The sequence below is a fragment of the Narcine bancroftii genome, chromosome 1 (assembly GCF_036971445.1).
Source record: "Narcine bancroftii isolate sNarBan1 chromosome 1, sNarBan1.hap1, whole genome shotgun sequence".
Lineage (NCBI taxonomy): Eukaryota > Metazoa > Chordata > Chondrichthyes > Torpediniformes > Narcinidae > Narcine > Narcine bancroftii.
The window spans coordinates 90,078,557-90,099,248 of record NC_091469.1 but is presented as its reverse complement, the minus strand read 5'-3'; positions in this window follow the sequence as shown (position 1 = coordinate 90,099,248).

The following is a 20,692-nucleotide window of genomic DNA, read 5'->3' as shown; positions in this document are numbered from 1 at the left end:
AACTCTAAAACCTAAGTACAGTTAACTTTTTGAACATGTTTAAAAATTGGAATAATTTGGCAACACTCACCCAATCACCCTCATGGCACATCTTCAAATCATAATTAATAGAATTAGAATGTTGTCTGTTCTATTAATGGAATGATATCTCCCTTTGCAATAGAGTAAGTGTTCAGTGCCTCCTTGCCATGGGACTATCAGATGATATGCTTACAAATGTAAAAGGAAGTTGAATTATTTTAGTTCATGTTGAAATCATCCTCCAGTCCTTTCATACTGGAATGTGATTGTTTGATTTATTACCTGAATTCCCAATAAATGATATTACCTTATTGAAATGCCGTAAACATGGATGTTTAATCTTCATTAATTGGTTGATATATTCAAATATTCAGATAAGATTAAAATCTTAGTACTGGGGAAGCCTCAACATCAAGGATTTTAAGAAACTTCTAAGCTGTAAATAGCAAAAGAAATGTTGATTGGGATATCTGATCCTGATGTTGATCCACTATGTGACAAATGTAAAATATTTGAGGCCTCACTGATTCATATGTTCTAGGAGTATCGAGAACTACAAGAACATTGGGAACAATTCTTTAAAACTCTATCACAGAGTTTTAGGATTAAATTAGAACCATGTCCTTTTATTGTTGTGTTTGGCTATTCTCTAGAAGTGAGGATTTCCTTGAATTCAACTCAAAAGAGAACAATAGCTTTTAGTTCATTGATGATCAGAGGAGCAATTTTGATACAATGGAAAGGCACCAGAGCACCAACTCATATGCAATGGTCACAGGATGTTACGTTTTGCTTGAATTTGGAGAAAATTAGATATAAGTTTAAAGAGATCGAAGTTAAATTTGACAAAATATGGCAAGATATGGGGCCCATTCATGGACTATGATCATAATTTGATTACTTAGGCAGGGGTGCTCTGGGGGTTTTCTATTCAAAGTCTGAGAGCCGATACTTGATTCTTTACAATTTATTTGCTGGTGAATGTGTTTAGTGGGAGGGGTTAGATTAGTATGGTTTTTTTTCTTCTTTTTTTCATTTGTCCTTATTTTCATTTTTTTCTACACCTAGAAGAGATTGATCCATTTAGATAATCACAATTTCTATCTCAATATTGGAATGTGAGGTGAAATTCTCACAAGGATTTTTCACATTTTTTGAGGATTATATAAAGCAATGTATAATTGATATCTGACTCATATTCTGTATTGTATTATATAAAAGCCATATTTCGGTGGCCCATGACCCGCTCCATGTATTAGAAATTACATTAGTTATAGGGTTTTTTTTTCATTTTGTATCTTGTTTATCATTGCTTACTATCTGTAATTTTAATTGACTTTTACCTGAACTTTATATCATATGTATTTGATATTATTATTTTATCAAAAAACAATAAAAAGACTGAAAAAGAAAGATGTATTCATATATTCCAATTCTGAAACCCTGCATGCAGTTTGGTATTCCTGAGATTTGGCAGTCAGTCAGAAGCTAATGCAGGAAAAACAGAATCAGTAAAATATATCTTAAAGTTAATTGAAGGCTAATTGATTTTAAATGATAGATGCTTGTTAACCTTTGGTTCGGGATCTTTGGAGATAAATCCGATAGCAAAAGTTTTTTTGAGATGAATTCCTCTAAATGGATTTCTCTTTGAAGTGAGGAAGTGTGATGAGATGTGCTGGATAAAGTTTTCCTGGTTATTGTGCTAAATTCACAAATGCCATCTACCATGAGCTGTTACATTTAGAGAGGTAGCATTAAGTCAGCTAAACAAAGCAACCAAAATGTTTATTATAGAACATAAAACAGTACAGCACAGGAACAGGCCCTTTAGCCTACTTGTCTGTGCTGAACATGATGTCAAAATGAAACTAAAACTCTGTTGTTTTTACTTGATACATATCCCTTCATCCATTGCATATTTATGTGTCATTTCTGGACAAATTCACTGAGTTCTACTGGCACCATGTAACCTAGCGCTACCTGTCGCCTGGTCAGGTGGTCAGCGACTAAACCAGCTCCCCCACCAGGCTTGCCTGATGCAGAGGGTGGCTAGACACCCTGCAGGATAAAAACAAGACTTGTTAAAGGGCAGATGAACCCTCTTGTAGGGTCGGTGGCCATCAAGCAAACACATGCCGTGAAGCATGGGAACGGAATCCCTTGTATCAAAGCTTGGTTTGGCCATTCACTGCAACAGAACTTCTCCCAGCCATCTTGGACCTCATCATGCCACTGGATCTGGGAGGGGATGTTAAGAGGGTGGGTCTGGACCTGTGCAGCCCCTACTCACCAAAATACATTCATGCAAACATTGTTACTTTCTGAGGAGTGGGGTATCCTCATATCAAACCCCACAAACTGATTGAAAGAAACAATCATCATCCTATAGGATGGATAGTCAGAAGAACAAGAAAGGTGTCATTATAAAAGATCCACAGCATTAAATTGTTTGATGAGAAAATTTGGCGCACATTTGCTGTTTGATTTCCTTTTATTTAATCATCTTATTTATCAATCTAAAACTGTTTGGCATCCTAGTTTATACTTTGAGTGGATGTCCTTTGGCATTGGTTCTCTGTACTGAAATAACACACTGAGGAACATTTTGGACCTGTTTCTTCCTATGCTAATAAAACTGACACAATCTGAGACAATTTTGAGGATCGACATCTAATGCCCATTAAGTAAAACTCCACTTATCTAATGGACTTTGGTGTTGCACTGGCAGTTTTCTTGACGGTTGAATGCTTTAAGTTGTCCTTGTGCGAAGAACAGGATGTAGGGAAACATACAGTTAAAACAGTGCACAGGCATCACCTTTTACCAATGAGAGTTCCAGTCAAAGGTCTGATAACAGCAGGGAAAAGTTGTCCTTGAATCTGGAAATTTGAGGTTTCAAACACATATCTTCTGCCTGATGGAAGCTGGGGCGGGGGTGCATGGGGTTAAATTGTGCTCTAATTTAAGAGTGTATTACAGTTTTATCATACTACTATACTGTGAATACATGGATTAGAAGTAGGAAGAGGTGACTCAATGTCTTGGTCCTGATGTGGCCGATCATCTCAATTCATCTCAATTCTGCATTCCCATGTATCCTTTCAATCCCTTATGCTTATCAGGACTTTATCCATTTCTCTTTCAAAAGTATTCAGATTCCTGTTTCAGAGTTTCTTAAATGGTGGCCACCAGTTAGAGACGTTCATCTTCTGCAAAACCAAGAGACAAAATAAAATTTAAAAAACACAGTGCTGGAGAAACTCAACAGGTCAAATAATGTAATTTATATACCAAAGTTAAGGTACATGAGCCTGCGCCACACAATTACGCCCAATTAACGTACAACCTCTGGTACACTTCAAATAGTAGGAGGAAAACCCATGCGGACACAGGGAGAATGTACAATGTCCTTGCAGGCAGCATGGGATTTGAACCCTGGTCCCGATCACAGGCCCTTTAACAGCACTGTGCTAACCACAAAACTGAGTCACCCTTAACTTTAATCATTCCATGTTATGTTCATGAAGATGAGAAGAAAATAAGATCAACCTTGATACAAAATGTTCACATTTCCTATTACATAGAAGGAGGCCATTCAGCTTATCAATGCTAGTCACAGGAAATCCCATTCCCACACCTCTAATTTTCCATTAATCTACTTTCTTCTCATTCCCATCAATTTTATCACCCACCTAAAACTGGGACAACTTTACAGTGGCCATTGAACTTGCAACCAGCAAACTTTTGGCACGTGGGAGGAAACCAGAACATTTGGATGGAACCAACTTTATTTAAGGGATAATGTGCAAACTCTCCACCGACGATATCAGAGATCAGGATTGAAATGGATCTCATTGCAACTGTGGAGAAGGAGCTCTGCCTGCTCTGCCATACTGCTGAACATCCCCCAACCTCCAAAGTGGAGAAGGGTATCACCTTGCATCCAGCAGAAAAATGCATGTGCATTGGCCAAATAACATTGTCCATTATTGTGTCTGATTATCTTATGATCCACAACTAGTGTTTGAAGTAACAGCAACAATAAAGTGTGCAACTTAATCAAAAAGTCTCCATATACAGTATTGTAATGTATTTTCAATATATGTGTAAGAAATCCTCATCCAGAACTTAGTTGGTTCTCCTAATAATCCATATGATATATAAAATGAAAACTTTCAGAGAAAAAAATCACTAGTTTGATTGAATTTTAATAACTTCATCTATTCCAAATGATGTAACATGTCTCTTGAAATTTTCTTGCAGCTGACTATATATGGAATATAATGAACAATCAGGGTTTGCATATACAGATGTTTAATATTACAAATTTCATATAATTTCTATGGTTGTCAGTAATTATAATAATGTGGTATTCTAGAGAAAATTTCCCTTTCAATTCATTCTATTCTGTCAACCTATGGCTACAACAGTTCTCCAGTCTCACTCAGAAACTTTTTTTTCTATCATTAAATACTGTTCTTTGGGAATTTGCACCTGAATCTCCATGAGATTCCTGTTTTCATCTCATCTTCAAATGAATCGGCTTATCAAGTAAAAAATAGAAATAGGAAAGCAATGTTTGGACTCTTGTGCCTGTTTTGTTATTTGATAAGACTTCTGAGCTACTTTCCTGCACTTACCTTCCTTAATTCCCAGAATACCTAAAACCCTATCTGTGTCTATCTTGATTTAGCCTCCGCAAACCCTCTGTGATAATGAGTTTCTAAGATTCACCATCTACTGGCTGAAAACTTTTCTTCTTATCTCTGTCTTAGCATTGGGACCCTCATCCCTAGACAGGGGAAACATCAACTCCACACCTTTCACATCAAGCCTGTTAAGAAATATTGGAAGACTATCTCAACCCATTTGGTTCTGCTTATTCCCATGGTATAAATTGTCTGGAAATATGTTTAAAAGTACAACTTTACTGGTGTTGAAATTGAAATGATCCATTTGAGAATAGGCCTGCAACATTCATTCGGCTTCACTTATCCTACTGTGGGGAATATAATGGTTATTTGGTGCTTAATAATGCAATCATTGCTTGTTAATGTTTGAATAATAGTTTTCAAGGTTTTTGAAATCAATTTCCTTGATCTTGGACCAGAAATTTCAGTGTTTTTAAATCCATTGTGAATCACACTCTTCAAACCTGTTTGACAGACTGACCATGTTGCTGTGAGCTATTGAATCAAAAAATGTGTCAAGACTAAGGATCATTTATGATTTTGAGATGGAATAGAATAATGAGTGTGTATAGTTGATGTGATCTGAGAATGTGAGGACTTTGTCATCTTGGAATAAATGTATTAAAGCCTGATCGACCAAATCTTTTTTTTTAAATTTCAGCATATGAAGTGGAATTAGAGGATTTTTATCACTGTCCCTGTGTGTGTTTGCAATAAAAAAAATCCATGGATCTAGCATTACTTTGCAGTTCAGAATCAGAATTAGAATATGTGTCATGAACATGTCACAATATTTGTTGTTTGTGGAGCATCACAGTGTGCAAACATTTAGATAAACCAAATTACAACATAAATAGAAATAACTAAAATATAGTGCAAGCAAAAAGAATATGACAAAGTAAGGTGGTGTCTATAGTTCATTGTTCTTATAAAAATCTGATGGCAGAGAGGAGAAACACCCCTTTTGCTACTGTGATAATCTTCAGTTTCCTGTACATTTTCCCCAATGGTAGCAGTATTGGTGGGGGTCCTTGAAGATAGAGGCTGCTTTCTGAAGACACTACCTCTTGTAGATGCCCTTGAAGGAGTGAAGACTTGTGCCCATGATGTCACAGGTCAAGTTATTAAGCCTGTGGTGATTTTCCTTGTCCTGAACATTGGCAGATTCTGGTTGACATCAAATTTACAAAAAATGTTTTTTTTTGTGGGAGAAATGCTACATTAACATCTTTGCAGTGAATAAAACTCTTCTCAGGTTAAGAGTTAAGGATTAACAGGACTTGACAATAGGAAAATATGGAATAGGTTCGAAGGATTATGGTGATGACTGGTGAAATTTGGGACAATAATCTTGAGTCCAGAAATTAATCGTATTTTGTTCTTTATGAAAAAATAATTCTCCAACTTTGTTCACTGCAAAAAATGTTTTGCCCATAATGCTTATTCCAGACTGAGGGTGTTCAGTTCAGATCAGAAGGTGTGCATCAGTTGTCACAGAGTGGTAGGATCATACATCATGGAAACAATTCATTTTGACAACCGAGTACATGTTGACCATCAAGCCCCCATTGACATGAATCTGATCCAAATGTCAAATTATTCTCACCAAATGTCAAATTATTCTCATCAACTTCTCTCATATTCAATCATTCAGCTACACATGAGGAGCAGTTTACAGTGTTTAATTAATCTGACAACCTGCAGGTCTTTGGGATGTTGGAGGAAACTGGACCTTGCTGAGGAAACCCACGTGATCACAGGGAGAAGCTGAAAACTCCACACAGACAGAACCTGAGGTTAGGTTTGAATCCAAGCCTCTGGGGTTTTGAGGCAATAGTTCTACTCACTGCACAACTTGCTGCATGCTTCTTATGAGAAGAAATAAAATATAATTTTGAATTTCTGATACAGATGGAGGGTGCAATAGTTAGATCTAAAACGAGCCTACAACAGGATGAGGGAGGAATTGATCAGCATGGGCTGAGAACACAGGCCAATTGGCAGAACAGTTGAGGAATAGTGGAAGACTTTCAAAGATATGTTTCACAGTGCTCAACAAAAATATATTTCTGTTAAAAAATAAGGGCAGTCAGAAAGAGAAAAGCCATCCTTGCTTAATAAAGGAAAGTCTAAAATTAAAAGTTCATGTGTAAGCCAAGAGTAGAGGGAAACTGAAGGATTGGGAAAACTTTAAAAAGCAACAAAGGAGAACTAAATGAGGATTATGAAGGTAAATTAGCACAAAATATAAAAACAAAAAAATTATAAATATATAAAATGGAAGAGGGTGGCTAGAATCAACATACATCCAATGGAAGCTGAGAGAGGGAAATTTATATTGAATAATGAGGGAATGGACAAGACATTGAATAAATATTTTGTGTCAGTCTTCACGGGGGAAGACATGTCTAGCATGCCAAAGAATGGTGTTAGGGATACAAACAGAGTTGAGAGCCTCAATAAAATAATTGTTACAAAAGAGATAGTGATGAGAAAAATAATGGGACTGATGGTACTGATGGGATGCATCCCAGGGTATTGAAGGAAATGGCAGGAGTTATAGTCGATGCATTGGTAGTCATTTACCAAAATTCTCTGGATCCTTGGTAGGTCCTGACAGATTGGAAAACAGCAAATGGCTTACCACTTATTAAAAAGGGATGTAGGCAGAAGGCAGGTAACTATCGGCCAGTTAGCTTAACGTCTGTAGTCAGGAAAATGCTTGAAGATGTCATTAAGTGTGAAATAGTAAGGCATTTAGAATGAAGGGGTTCCATCAAGCAGATGAAACATGAATTCAGAAAGGGCAGGTCTTGTTTGACAAAGTTGCTACAGTTCTTTGATGATATAATGGGCACAGTAGATAAAGGGGAACAGGTTGATGCTTGGATTTCCAGAAGGCATTTGATAAGATGTTCCACAAGAGTCTTATCAATAAGATACAGGTGAATGCAATAGGGAGAAGTATATTGGTATGGATTGAGGATTGATTAACTGAGAGAAGGCAGAGAGCCAGGATAAATGAGTGTTTTTTTTTCTGATTGGCAAACGGTGATAAGTGGGATCCCGCAGGGGGTTGGTGCTGGGCCTGCGGCTGTTCACCATTTACACTGATGATTTAGAAGAGGGGACAGAGTGTAGTGTAGCCAAGTTTGTGCATGATGCTAAACTGAATGGAAAAGTAAATTGTACAGAGGATGTGGAGAGGCTGCAGAAGGATATAGTCAAGTTAGGTGAGTGAGAAAGGTCTGGCAGATGGAATATAATGTTAGTAAATGCAAGATCATCCACTTTTGTAGGAAAATAGAAGAGCAGATTATTATTTAAATGGTGAAAAACTGCAGCATGCTGAAATGCAGTAGGACTTGGATCTTGGATCTTGCTCCTTGTGCACGAATCACAAAAAGTTGGGTTGCAGGTACACCAGGTTATTAAGAAGGCAAATGGAATTCAAGAGCAGGGAGATCATGCTGCAACTATACAAGGTAATGGTGAGGCCACACCTAGAGTACTGTGTGCAGTTCTGGTCTCCATGCTTGAAAAAGGATACTCTGGCTTTGGAGGCAGTCCAGAGGAGGTTTGCCAGGTTGATCCCGGAGATGAGGGGGCTGACCTATGAGGAGAGACTAAATCATCTGGGATTATACTCACTTGAATTCAGAAGAATGAGAGGAGATTTTACAGAAACATAAAAGTATGAAAGGAATAGATAAGATAGAGGCAGGAAAATTGTTTTCACTCGTAGGTGAGACCAGAACTAAGGGACACAGCCTAAAGATTCAGGGGAGTAGATTTAAGATGGAGTTGAAGAAAACTGTTTATTTTTTTTCCCCCAGGGAGTAATGAATCTGTAGAATTCTCTACCCAAGGAAGCAGTTGAGACTACCTCATTAAATATATTAATATTCAGTTAGATAGATTTTACATTAAAAAAAATGAAATTAGGGGATATGGGAAAAAGGCAGGTAGGTGGAGTTGAGTCAATGATCAGATCACCATTGATCTTCTTTAATGGTGGAGCAGGCTCGATGGGCTGGATGGCCGACTCCTGCTCCTATAATTTCAGAATAGTTTCATGACTCATTCAACACCAAGAACTGTAGAAATTGTGTATTTTCTCTTTGAAAGTAATCTCACTCGAGAGAAACTGTAAGCATCTTTATTCAGATCAAGATAGCAGCAAACTGAAAAACCATATACAATGTAACCCCATGTATGACGACTCGCACATTTCCATAACATTCTTTCCCCTCAAAAAAATGTTTTGTACTTACTGTTAAATAAGTATAAGTTAAATTTAACTATGTTAACACTATAGAGAATTTAAGCATAACTTCCACTAATCATGGTAACTATAGATCCCGCATTAATCTATCTTAGAATGTATTTAACTGAAAACATATCAAGTCTTTAAGTAACAGCCCAGAGTCTTCAGATACACTGAATAAAGTCACTCCACATAGTCTCCAATCCTCCAGAACTTCCCCGATCTCTATTGATGATTCAAAGATCATCTCAAGAGGCTCAGGAGTCTCCTCGCTTGCCTCCCACAGTAGCATGGGGTACATCTCATCTGGTCCTAGCAACTTATCCAACTTGATGCTTTCCAAAAGCTTCAAGACGACCTCTCTCTTAATATCTACATGCTCAAGCTTTTCCATCTTCTGCAAGTCAACACTACAATCACCAAGATTTTTTTTTCCATATTGAAATAAATCTTGTCTATAATTCCCTGGATTCTCTCTGTTACCTTTTTTTAAGCAAGGGGACTACATTTGACATTTTCCAATCCTCCGGTACCTCTCCCGAGGCCAAAGAGGTCTCAAATATCATCACTACTCTTCCAGTTATTTCTTCTTTCACTTTCTGGGTTATATCATTGTAGAGCTCGTCGAAAGAACCAAAGACTTGTTGATCCAAACCAATGCTTTTATTAGCAAAAGACAGGAGCTCTTCACAGGTGGCCGACCAGTCTGGAATGATCCAATCTGGCTAGGGACACAACACTTTAAGGCCCAGACAGTAGGCGTGGCTTAGCTCTCAGCCAATCGCTGTAAGCACAGTCTAGATACAGTAACTATATACACTATATACATTGGTGATAGATCTGTACTATCACAATCATGTCTGGCCCCAGGGACTTATCAATCTTGATGTTTTTAAGAAGATCCAACACTTCCTCTTCCTTAATTTCAACACTATCCAGCACACGGACCTGTTCTATTCTGACCTCACCCTGATGAAGGTCCTTTTCCCTTGTGAATACTGAACCAAAGTATTCATTTAGGTCCTCCCCAACCTTCTCTGCCTTCAACCACATGTTGCCTCTTTTATCCTTTAGTGGTCCTACCTTCATTTTCATCATCGTTCAGTTCTACACATATGCATAAAACATCTTGGGGTTCTCATTAATCCTGCATGACAAGGCCTTCTCATGCTCTCTTCAAGTTCTCCTAAGTCCTTCCTTAAGCTCCTTCCTGGCTACCATATACGTTTGATTAGCCCATCCTGTTTCTGCTTCATATATATAATATATGCTTCCTTCTTCCATTTGGCTAGTTGTTCGCCTGTTTCATCAGCCATGTTTCCCTTTTCTGATCATCTTTTCCTTGTGCCAAGGGGGCAAACCAATCCTGAATCCAGCAAAAGTGGTCCCACATTAATTCTGTGCTTTCATCCTTGAACATGCTTCAAATTTACTCTGGTTAGTTTATGCCTCATCCCTTCATAATTAGCCCTTCCCCAATTATTCACTTTTCCATTTTGTCTGTTTTATCTTTTTCCTTTGCTGAAGCTAAGGGAGTTGTGGTCACTCTCATCAAAATGCTCCCCCACTGAGCTGTCCCGAATACACTCACAATTAGCTCTGAACAGGACCATTGCTTAACAGTCAAATGACTCATTGAAGCAGATCATTAAACTTGACCTTTTCTTTATTTAATATTGAAAGAAAATGTGGAGTAATTTAGATTCCAGTCTCTCTGATGAAAATTTAAATTCAGCAATCAAGAGCAGTTGAATAATATAGCAGTATGTTTCTCCATATATTCTTTGCCCAGAAGGCAATATATTTTTGTCACTGTTAAATATGGCAGTTGAAAAGAGTTCTCAGAGACCAAGTAATTGTGTTCTCACCAAGGCCAGACATTGTGATATTGCCACATTCTGGTTACAGCTTCATATTTAGTCTCTGCTGATCTCATTTTCCAATGTGTATACAGGCTAAAAAAAAAACAAAATTTGCTATTAAAAGGCATGGCCAGTTAAATTTGGAATGAACAACAAATAATGAAGGAATTTAATAGTTGGTTTTTCTTTATTTTTTGGCTTGGTCATTAAAATTGATCTTACCATTGATCTCCAGTTGTGTAGCTTTATTAAATAGAGCTGAATGAATTATGATGCCTGCCTCACAAAAGTTATTCAAATCCCGTGAGGAGTTTATTTCATAAAATTTGTTATTCACATGATCTTTTTTATGCCTTGATTGACTATATGTTAGACTATATGGTTGTTACAAGAAATTTAGAGAATTTATTTGCCTATAAATTTGTGATCCAGAGGCATTGTTTTGGAATCTTACTATGGGTGCTAAAAATTGAACAAGAGGGTATCAATACTGTATGTGCTTGTAACTGCCTTATTTAACCAATTTGACTAATCGTCTCAGAGATATCTATATCTCACTGCACAAACGCAATATCCTTAAGCCATTCCACCTACTTTCATATTATCATCACATTTGAAAACTATATGTAGTGTTCCTTTGTCCAGGTCATTCATGTAAATAGTGAACAACTGCAAGCCAAGAGATGAATCCTGCGGTGCTCCACCAATTATCTCCTTTTAATCCGAAAGGGGTAATTTATTCCAACCAAATACAGAAAATTGCTGAAGAAACTCAACAGGCCCCACAGACTCCAAAGAATTCAAAGATATATAACCAATGTTTCGGGCTCGAGCCCTTAATCAAAGTCTTGGTGATATATCGCTGCCTCCTTTGACTGCTGTGGAACCTGTTGAGTTTCTCCAGCAATTTTGTACATTTACTACAATCACATTGTCAGCAGACTTGCTTATTTCACCCTCCATTCTAATACATTTGGGTCCCATGGGCTTTTAACTTAAGAATAAACTTCCAATGTGATTCATTATTTATCATTTTGAAATCTAAATGTACGACATTTGCAGTTTCCCCTCTGTCAATTCTCTCTGTTACAACCTCAAAGAATTTGGGAAAAACATCAACTTTTGATGGAAGATCAATCACTCAGTTAAAGATATAGTTTTAGTTTGTCCAAAGCTTCTACGGCCAAGAATGTTGCAAATCAGCACACATACAGGAGTGCTGAGGGATTTACTGAAGTTTGGTACAAACAACATACAGGCTCTGTGGTGATGGGCCACTATCTAGACTTAACCCGCCCATAGAATTATAGAACATTACAATGCAGAAACAGGCCCTTCTGCCCTTTTCATCTGTGCTGAACAATCAGAAGGGTCGAAGAGCTGGTTTCTGGATACTGAGAAGGAGTCATGAGGAACAGCCTATTAAATGTTTCCCTGAGGCAATGTCTGAGGATGAAGCATTAGTAGCATTGGCGTATTGTAGGTAAATGTATTGAATTGCTTGGTACGGTGATTGACATGTTTTGATTGCATTACTGCAAACTTTATGAATAGGATACATTTTGGAAGAGAAAAGATGGCTCAGAAGCTTGCTTTGGCTGTTGGTTGATATATTAATGAGGATCAGTGACTATTTTGATCTGGCCTTGGGGACCAGAGTGAATTAGAGCTAGAGTGGTACCTTAGTCTTGGACAGCTGGTCTGATTGATTCTCTTCCCCTTCACCACCAGATTGGATGGTGGGAATTTGCATGACCAACCAAATGTAAAATATTCTTCATTATTTTTTTTTTCAAGTGGGAAAGCAACACTATTACAGTGCCGGCGACCAAGTTAGAACATAGCACTGTCTGTAAGGAGTTTGTACATTCATTCTCTCCATGTTTGTGTAGGCTTCTTCCAAATGCTTCAGTTTCCTCTCACCTTCCAAAAACAGATGGGGGCATAGGTTAATTGGTGCATTTAAGTGGCACAGGCCCAATTGAATTTTAAAAATAATTGAAATTTCTGTCTCACTTAAATGTATTATCCTTTTATTCTCTTTGTGGCATCTTAATGATACTTTATTGTTACCATGTGTTATGTAACTGAGAAACTGCAGCAGGTAGGATTTTCATTCCATTTGTAAATAGTACTTATGTAGAGTAAAATCTCTGTAATCCAGAATTCAAGCAACTGGTAGCCTCAAGCACTGGCACAAAAATAATTATGTAAAATAAATAGTTGAAAATTGCAGAAGTTTAAAATTGGTACATCTTTGATTGCTCACCAATCACACAACACACAACCTCAGGCAACAGGAAAACTCACTTATTTGGCATCTACCAATCCCCACAGGTGCCAGATACCAGAGACTTTACTGTATATGACAATCCACATTTGAATTGAATTGATTTTTTATAAACCAAAAATTGGATGAAGTATAAAGTCAAAGAGAAGCAATCACTGGGATTGTTGGATGGAACCCCATTTCTAATGTTGGAAAGTGAGAAAGGTCCTAGTCATCAATATGAGGTGCTCTTGCCATGGCTGAAACAGAAGACAGGTGTGGCTCATACTTTGTGACCCCAGGAACCTGAGTCAAGGAGAAATGATGTATAGCTCTGTGGAGGCAAATTAGAAGCAGTATCAACTTTGTTCACATCCTGATGGCTACATTTATGTGTTGCTGCAATAAGCCAGACATAGATCCTCTGCAAACAAACCCTTGGTGTCGTGATGTATCAGGGTACTGTATCTTTCATGGTGAAAAATGTTTGGCCATGGTGTGGCAGAATTTCTTGCCATTCTGCTTCACGTTTTTATTGTGGAAAGGTTTAATATATTGTGTTTAATCATTATATTTAATATACTGCATTGATTATTTGTAAGTTTTATAAATAAAATATATGTCTAGAAAAAGAAACAACTGCTTTTCCAATGATATTGTATAAATGACTATTTTTTGGGAAAGCCAATGCATTTATTCAACAGTAATTTATTTTAGTGAACAGAAAAAACTGATGCTTCAGTGTTCACTAAAGCAAATTACTGTTGAATAAATGCGTTTTCTCTTTGTACAATGTTTTGTTCCTACCCCAGACGGATGGAGTGCTGGAAAAGATTTTGTTTTCTCTACTGGAATGTTATGAAAATGACATTAAATCTCAGAATATCTGTGTTTAATGTTCACCTGAGAATTGAAGCCATTATTTGCTTCTTGTGCAATTTTGAAAATTGTTGTTGAGTTCTTGGTCTCCCAGATTAATTTATTTACTCTCAAAAGGATGGCAACGAGATAAGAAAACTAAGGGGAGCCCATTGTTACAGATTGTACAAGGACAGAATGAAAGATGCTGCCCAGCCCCTAGAAATGTGGAACCTCTTTTGTATCTGGTGTTTAACACCAGTATTTGAAGGTCATGTCACAACTTTTGACTTGAACATTGATGAAGAATTGATGAAAATTTATGATTTTCCATATCATTGCTCTTCTATAGGGACAGCGTAAATAGGAAGGTCAGTGAGAAGTCCAGGATTTCAGTGCACTTGCTGTTTTGAAGGGGAAAAAAAAGAGGCCAATATGTTTTCAGGGAGACTGGATGGTAAGTATGATTTCTTATTTTTGAATAAGAAAATATATGTGAATTGAGTTTGTAATTTAAGCAGGGCAATGCAACATTCAATTTGAGCATTACTGAGTATCTGACGAAAATTAAATTTATGTTTCCTTATTATTATGATGCACAACACTTCTGCAGTCTGCTGCTCCAGTGTGCTAATCTGATATCACTATTTATAGCTTGTTGATATATTGTGGCTAACTGATAACTTTGATGCTATTCTCGAAGGACACAACAGTGTACCCTTAGCAGCACATGATGAACCAAAGTCATCCATGTGTTGATTAATAATTTTATTCAACATGCTGGGAGGAACCAGGGGTTTGGGTGGGTCTGCGCTAAATTTTTCAAACAGGCTGGAAGCTGAAGGGAAGCTTAATTATAGAGAAGGTATGGATCACAGCTGGCATTGCCAATGCATTGAACAGGAGTCTGTGAGGATGCAGAATGCTGGAGGCAAATTCACAGACACTGAATGGAAGGGTTTCTCTTTTGTTTTTCTTTCTCTTACTATTACGGGTCCCAGGCAATCACAGGTGAATTTTTATTTGTCTTATGGCAGGCAAAAGCTAATGAATTTCATGTACTCCACATTGTTTGTATTTATTACATGACAATTAAAAAAAAACTTGATCCTGAAATCATCAGCTTCATTTTGGATCTCTGCAAGCGTGATTGTCAAAATTTACAAGTCAACACAGAACTATCAAGTTGGTGCCCACGTCTATTTCTGTCCTCAGCAATCTTTAAAGGTGTTAAATATCAGAACAATCATTTTGGGGTGAAACCCATTCCCCAATCTTTCAGAAGGTTGGCAAATTTGAACCTTTTTCCCCAGCAGAACACTTTTGACATGCACACTGCTAAAGAGTAAACATTCTAGACAATTCATGATCAAGCACGATCAAGATGGCACCATCCTGGAGAGAGTATGCATCAGTCAAATTCTCAGTAAAATGTGAACTTTATAGTATAAAGTGATGTAACCTGACAGAATTAGAGGTCAGAAATGTGTTACATAGAGTGATAGATTGGCAAGGTGAGTTATGTTGAATATCTTCCAGTTTAAAAAAAACAGCTTGCAGGGGGAATGCAAACAGAGCTTCTCACAAATTCTAACAAAAAAAAAGGTAGCTCATGTTGTTCCATTGCTTAAAAAAGGCTCCAAAATTAACCCAGTAAATTATAGGCTAATGAGCCTGATGGAAGTAGTAGATAAATTATTGGAAGATGTTCTAAGAGATCAGATATGCAAGTATTTGTAGAGCCAGGAACTGATTAGAGAAAGTCAATATGGCTTTGCGCATGGTAGGTTGTATTTAACCAAACTGATCATGTTTTTCAAGGAGGTTACATAAAGTTAATGAAGGAAATGTTGTGGACATTGGAAATTATACGAAGGTTCAAAAGCTCAGTATGCATGGTGACGTAGTCAACTGGATTCAGCATTTGCTATACAAGAGAAGTCAGAAAGTAATAGAGGATTGAGGCCTGGGACTAGTGGAGTGTCTCAGGGACTGTTGTAATTTGATATCTATATCAATGATAATGTAGTAAATTGGTTCAGCAAGTTTTCAAAAGACAAAAAGATTGGGGGTGGGGGTGGTGTAGAGAGTGAGAAAGGTTCTCAAAGTTGGAAAAGTGGTCTGAACCGGCTGGAAAAATGGGCTGAAAAATGGCAGATAGAAATTAATGCAGACAAGTGTGACAAAAAGACTAGCAAAAAGAACAAAGTAGCCAAATTTATGGTTAAATCAATGCAGGAAATGAAACTTTTGGATATATGGAGGAGGCAACAACAAAAGGAGAAGGAATACTCATATTATTTGAGTAGACATAAAACATATTCAAGGATTAACTTGTTCCTGTTGTCAGCCCATATCCAAGGGAGAGTTAGGAAAATGGAATATAAAGCTAGATTGCTATCTGATCATTCACCCCTGTTATTAGCAATAGAACTGAAGGACATCCCACCAAGAACATTTAGATGGAGATTAAACTCCATGCTACTTAAAAGACAGGAATTTAGAGAATTTATTGACCTCCAAATTAAAATGTACTTTGAAATAAATACAGAATCAGTGAAAGACAAATTTATATTATGGGATCCAATGAAAGTCTTCATTAGAGGGCAGATAATAAGTTATGTAACTAAGATGAAAAAGGACTACAATCGGGAAATAGAACAGTTGGAAATCGAAATAGTAAGTACAGAAAAAGAACTAGCAAAATGGAAAGATACAACAAAAAGAAGAGAATTGGCAGACAAAAAATAAAATCTGAAACATTACAAAAGTATAAGATGGAGAAGAATATAATGAAAATAAAGCAGAAATATTATGAGCTAAGAGAAAATATGCACAAAATACTAGCCTGGCAACTTAAAACTTAACAAGCTATAAGAACTATATTGGCATCAAGGAAAAAGGACAAACAAATTATATATAACCCAACAGAGATCATTGAAAACTACATAAGAAACTGAAGGAATATGGAGAAATATTGGGTTACAAGATCAACGCAAATAAAAGTGAAGTGATGCCAATGAATAATGCGAATTACACAAAGTTTTAAAAAGAATCACCATTTAAATGGCAAACACAAGCAATCCAATACCTAGGTATTAGATCAGACTCTTTTAGAGCTGGATGAGGTCCTTACCCGGGAAGAGACATATAAGGCACTGAGCAACTGAAAAGTGGCAAAGCAGCAGGTATGGATGGAATCCACCCCAGAGGTCTGGAAGGCTGGCGGCAAAACACTGCATGCCAAACTGCATGAGTTTCTCATGCTCTTCTGGGGCCAAGGAAAACTGCCTCAGGACCTTCGTGATGCCATCATCATCACCCTGTACAAAAACAAAGGTGAGAAATCAGCCTGCTCAAATTACAGGGGAATCACGGTGCTCTCCATTGCAGGCAAAATCTTCACTAGAATTCTCCTTAATAGACTAATACCTAGTGTCGCCGAAAATGTCCTCCCAGAATCACAGTGTGGCTTTCGCGCAAACAGAGGAACTACTGACATGGTCTTTGCCCTCATACAGCTCCAAGAAAAGTGCAGAGAACAAAACAAAGGACTCTACGTCACCTTTGTTGACCTCACCAAAGCCTTCGACACCGTGAGCAGGAAAGGGCTCTGGCAAATACTAGAGCGCCTTGGATGCCCCCCCAAGTTCCTCAACATGGTTATCCAACTGCACGAAAACCAACAAGGCTGGGTCAGATACAACAATGAGCTCTCCAAACCCTTCTCCATTGACAATGGCATGAAGCAAGGCTGCGTCCTCGCACCAACCCTCTTTACTATCTTCCTCAGCATGATGCTGAAACAAGCCATGAAAGACCTCAACAATGAAGATACTGTTTATATCCGGTTCCGCACGGATGGCAGTCTCTTCACTCTGAGGCGCCTGCAAGCTCACACCAAGACCATGAGAGCAACTTGTCCGTGAACTACTCTTTGCAGATGATGCCGTTTTAGTTGCCCATTCAGAGCCTGCTCTCCAGCGCATGACGTCCTGTTTTGCGGAAACTGCCAAATGTTTGGCCTAGAAATAAGCCTGAAGAAAACGGAGGTCCTCCATCAGCCAGCTCCCCACCATGGCCACCAGCCCCCCCAATCTCCATCGGGCACACAGAACTCAAAACGGTCAACCAGTTTACCTACCTCGGCTGCACCATTTCATCTGATGCAAGGATCGACAAAGAGATAGACAACAGACTCGCCAAGGCAAATAATGCCTTTGGAAGAGTACACAAAAGAGTCTGTAAAAACAATCACCTGAAGAAACACACAAAGATCAGCGTGTACAGAGCCATTGTCATACCCATGCTCCTGTTCGGCTCCGAATCATGGGTCCTCTACCGGCATCACCTACGGCTGCTAGAACGCTTCCATCAGCGCTGTCTCCACTCCATCCTCAACATTCATTGGAATGACTTCATCACCTACATCGAAGTACTCGAGCTGGCAGAGTCTGTGAGCATCAAATCCACACTGCTGAAGACCCAACTGCGCTGGGTGGGTCACGTCTCCAGAATGGAGGACCATCACCTTCCCAAGATCGTGTTATATGGCGACCGAGACAGAGGTGCACCAAAGAAGAGGTACAAAGACTGCTTAAAGAAATCTCTTGGTGCCTGCCACATTGACCACTGCCAGTGGGCTGATATCACCTCCAACCGTGCATTTTGGCACCTCACAGTTCAGCGGGCAGCAACCTCCTTTGAAGAAGACCGCAGAGCCCACCTCACTGACAAAAGATAAAGGAGGAAAAACCCGACACCAACCCCAACCAACCAATTTTACCTTGCAACCGCTGCAACCGTGCCTGCCTGTCCCGCATCGGACTTGTCAGTCACCAACGAGCCTGCAGCAGATGTGGACATACCCCTCTATAAATCTTCGTCTGCGAAGCCAAGCCAAAGAAAGAAGTAGAAGAAGATCAGATAATAATTTAGGCCACTGATACAAATTAAATTATCAGCCATTAATGAAGAAATTACAGGATGACTTAGAAGATTGAAAAGAATGGCCACTAACATTGATAAGGAGGGTAAATTGCATTAAAATGAATATCTTCCCTAGGATACAATACCTATTTCAATCATTACCAATTCCCTTAACAGCAAAATTCTTCAATGAACTAAAGAGAATAATAAAGAAATTCTTATGGAAAGGGCAGAAACCGAGGATAGTGCTAGATAAATTAGCAGAATGGTATAACGAAGGTGGTTGGCAGCTACCAAACTTTAAAAATTATTATAGAGCAGCACAATTAAGGTATTTATCAGATTTTTATCAAACAAGGGAAAAACCAGATTGGACCAAGATAGAGCTAGATAAAATATGGGAGAAGGTACCACTTTATAAGTGGGATGAAAAACTGATGCAATATAGAAGTTCACCAGTACTGCACCATTTACTCAACATATGGAAGAAGATTCATGTAGAAATGAAAAAAAAAAAAAAAAAAAATGACCAACTACCAAAACTATTATTGATGCAAAATCAACCAATCACTTTCACAATAGATAACCTTTCCTTTAGAGAATGGGAGAGAAAAGGAATGAAAAGAATAGACAATTGTTTTTTGGGAAGTAATTTATTAACATGTGAACAAATGAAGTACAAATATGGAATAACTCATGGTACAATGTTTATATACCACCAACTGAAAACTTACTTAAAGGACAAATTGGGAAGCAGACTGAGATTACCAGAAGGAACCAGCTTTGAATATATGATTACAGACACAATGTTAATAAAAAGATTTATAACAAAATGTACATCAAGCTGCAAGAGAAGGAAAATTATGAAATAATCTATAAAACTAAACAAAAGTGGGAAAAAGATTTAAAAATAAAGATAAAAAAATGAAATATGGGAAAAATTATGCTCTGGAACTATGAAAAATATAATAAACACGAGGTTATGCATGATACAATATAATTGGTTACACACGCCCCAAAAGTTAAATAAATGGGACCCAACAGTATCAGATAGATGTTTTCGCTGTAAGAAGGAAACGGAAACAATAGTACATGCAATTTGGGCATGTGAGAAAGTGGAAAAGTTTTGGGAAGATCTAAATCAGGTATTAAATAAAATCACAAAAAGCAACATACCAAAAATATCCAGAGATCTTTCTTCTAAGTAATATAAGAAGTAAAGAATTAGGCCTCAAACTGGATGAAGTGCAAAAAAAGATTTATTATGATAGCCTTACCTGTAGCAAAAAAAATATAATGTCAACTTGCAAATCAGAAGAGTCTGAGAGTACAGCAATGGCACATGGAAATGAATAAATGCATTCCATTGGAAAAATAACATATAATTTAAAAAATAAAGTCACACTATTTGAACAAATTTGGGAACACAACGGAAAGGGCCTACCGCAGACCTCCAGCCCCTAAAATGATAGAATGAGAAAAAGACAAAATGAACTGACCCAGTGTGTAAAAGTAGATGACACAATTTTCTTGTTATTTTCATTGTGTGATGACATTGTTTAATGGTTTTATTGTATTGTATATGTTGAATGTTTAATGGGTTTGGAGTGGGTGGGAAGGAGGGAGGGAAGGTAGGAAGAATATAGGGGAGAAAATACCACTGTTTATATTCAAGAGGGAAATGTTTGTGTGTATTTTGATTGATATGGTTCATATTTTAAAATATTAAAAAAAGACAAGTGTGAGGTATTTTGGTAGGAAATACATGGTAAATGTTAGGGCATTGAGGGGT